Consider the following 1800-nt stretch of genomic DNA (forward strand, 5'->3'; position numbering starts at 1 on the left):
TAAAAGTTCGGCATCAATATGGTGACCTCCCGGGAGCGGGGGACCACCAGGTTGCCTAAGGAGGGGTGAACCGGCCCAGGTCGGAAACGGAGCAGGTCAGAAATGAAATCCAGGACCTGAGCAGCCTAAGACTGGACCATCTAGTCAGACCAATCAGGCTAATGGTACAGAGGCGGTTGGTATAGATGATGGATTATTTTTAAAAGAGATATAGTTTTATGACTGCCCAGCCAGTACAGTAGCATGGAACTAACAGCTAACCAGGGCTGCCAAGTCTCAGGCCTGCCAGATCTGTTTTAATGACAAGATAAGAAGCATTTATAATTAACACATTTGGTCTATAAACAGGCTCCTCTATACTCCTAGGCACCAATCTCTTCCCAGGGTTGTTAGGAGCCTGAACCCACAATACAGAATCCATTTTTCAGCAGAATCTCAAAGAAAACCCAAGTTTATGAGGCCCAGCCCCTGAAAAATGCTGAGGTAGGTCCCTCCAAAGCAGCGACGAGTTTGCCTGTTGCCAGATTATCAAAAAGCAGGACTGTGGAGGAGAAGAAATCTTGATTTTTGTCAAAATGAAACACTAGCACCCTGAGTCACAATGGCCTCAACCTTCTTTATCTGCTAAGAGTATGTATAATGTCACCAAACATCAACTGAACACACTATTCTTATGGGCCTCAGGTGGGGAGTGGGAGGGAGTCGGAGGCAGCTCTCTAATTTAGTGATTCCTTCTAACCACACCGTTAGGAAAAGCATTCTGAGCAAGCTGGACACAGAGATGGTGAGGGGCACCATCGCTGCTCCCTAATACTGCTGGGAATAGACACTCATTTCTATTTCATCCAGAGAAAAGTGAATGAACAAGAGTCCTGTGTGCATTCTCCTCCTGCATTCACACACACACACACACACACACACTGTACACAGATCCTTTCTTTTTTTTTTTTTTTTTTTCACTTTTCTCTTTTGGTACCGGGAATCAAACCCAGGGCCTTGCGCTTGCCAGGCAGTCGCTGCGCCGCTGAGCTACATCCCCGGCCCCACAAATCCTTTCTTGAGCTCTAAGTCAGGCAGTAGGAAATTAAAAAAGAACAGCCCAAGAGGCCATTTAACTGCACTTCAGGGGGCTTCTCACCATCCCTTGAAAGGGCCAGCCCCGAGTGATACAGACCAGAACCCCTCTCAAGGAGTCTTAGTTCTCATCCTAGATGTAAAGCAGAGAATTTCCAGGACTCAAAGTGAGAGGAACTCTCCTTGTTGGAGGAAATCACTGTAGGCTCAAAGGGTTGGCCTTGGGAGTGTGGGCAATCTGTGTCGGGGTGAGACAAATAGGTAAAAAAGGCAATTATGTGGAGAAAAAAAGAGGCTCACAGGACAAACTCCAACAGCACACTCATTCTGGGTTTGGAGGGGCAGCCAGACAGAAAGACTCACTGTTCTCTTTCAGGCTTCCTCCTCAGTCCTTCATCAGTCAAGTTCTCTTGGTGCTCTGGACTAGTAGCAAGATAAGGAGATCAGGCGCGAGGGAGTACTCGCAAGTTTCACGTGCCCAGAGCCCCAGGATGGACAATAACTGGGAGGTAGGCTGAGATATCTGGCACTGTTTCCTGAGAGAACTGGCTGTGTGAAAGGATGGAGAGGCTTACACTCATCAAACGGCAAGGAGATTCCAGAAGGAGCAAAAGGATGAAGAAGCTTACATTTATCAAAGGACAAGAAGATTCCAGAGAAGTAAAAGGATGGAGAGGCTTACACTCATCAAAGGGCAAGAAGATTCCAGAAGAAGCAAAGGGACAG

General features: G+C 47.2%; 1 protein-coding gene across 1 annotated transcript in view; it reads right to left on the reverse strand.

Annotated features, from left to right (window-relative positions):
* Plac1 (placenta enriched 1) overlaps positions 1 to 1512 on the reverse strand; it is a 159859-nt gene extending 158347 nt beyond the window's left edge. The window contains exon 1 of the mRNA XM_010614288.2: positions 1438 to 1512. The gene's annotated coding sequence lies outside the window, so the exon portion shown is untranslated. The remainder of the gene's footprint in view (positions 1 to 1437) is intronic.
* Between the last annotated feature and the right edge of the window lie 288 nt (positions 1513 to 1800).

The sequence above is a fragment of the Fukomys damarensis genome, unplaced genomic scaffold (assembly GCF_012274545.1).
Source record: "Fukomys damarensis isolate Sample0158 unplaced genomic scaffold, DMR_v1.0_HiC HiC_scaffold_39, whole genome shotgun sequence".
In the NCBI taxonomy this organism is placed as follows: Eukaryota; Metazoa; Chordata; class Mammalia; order Rodentia; family Bathyergidae; genus Fukomys; species Fukomys damarensis.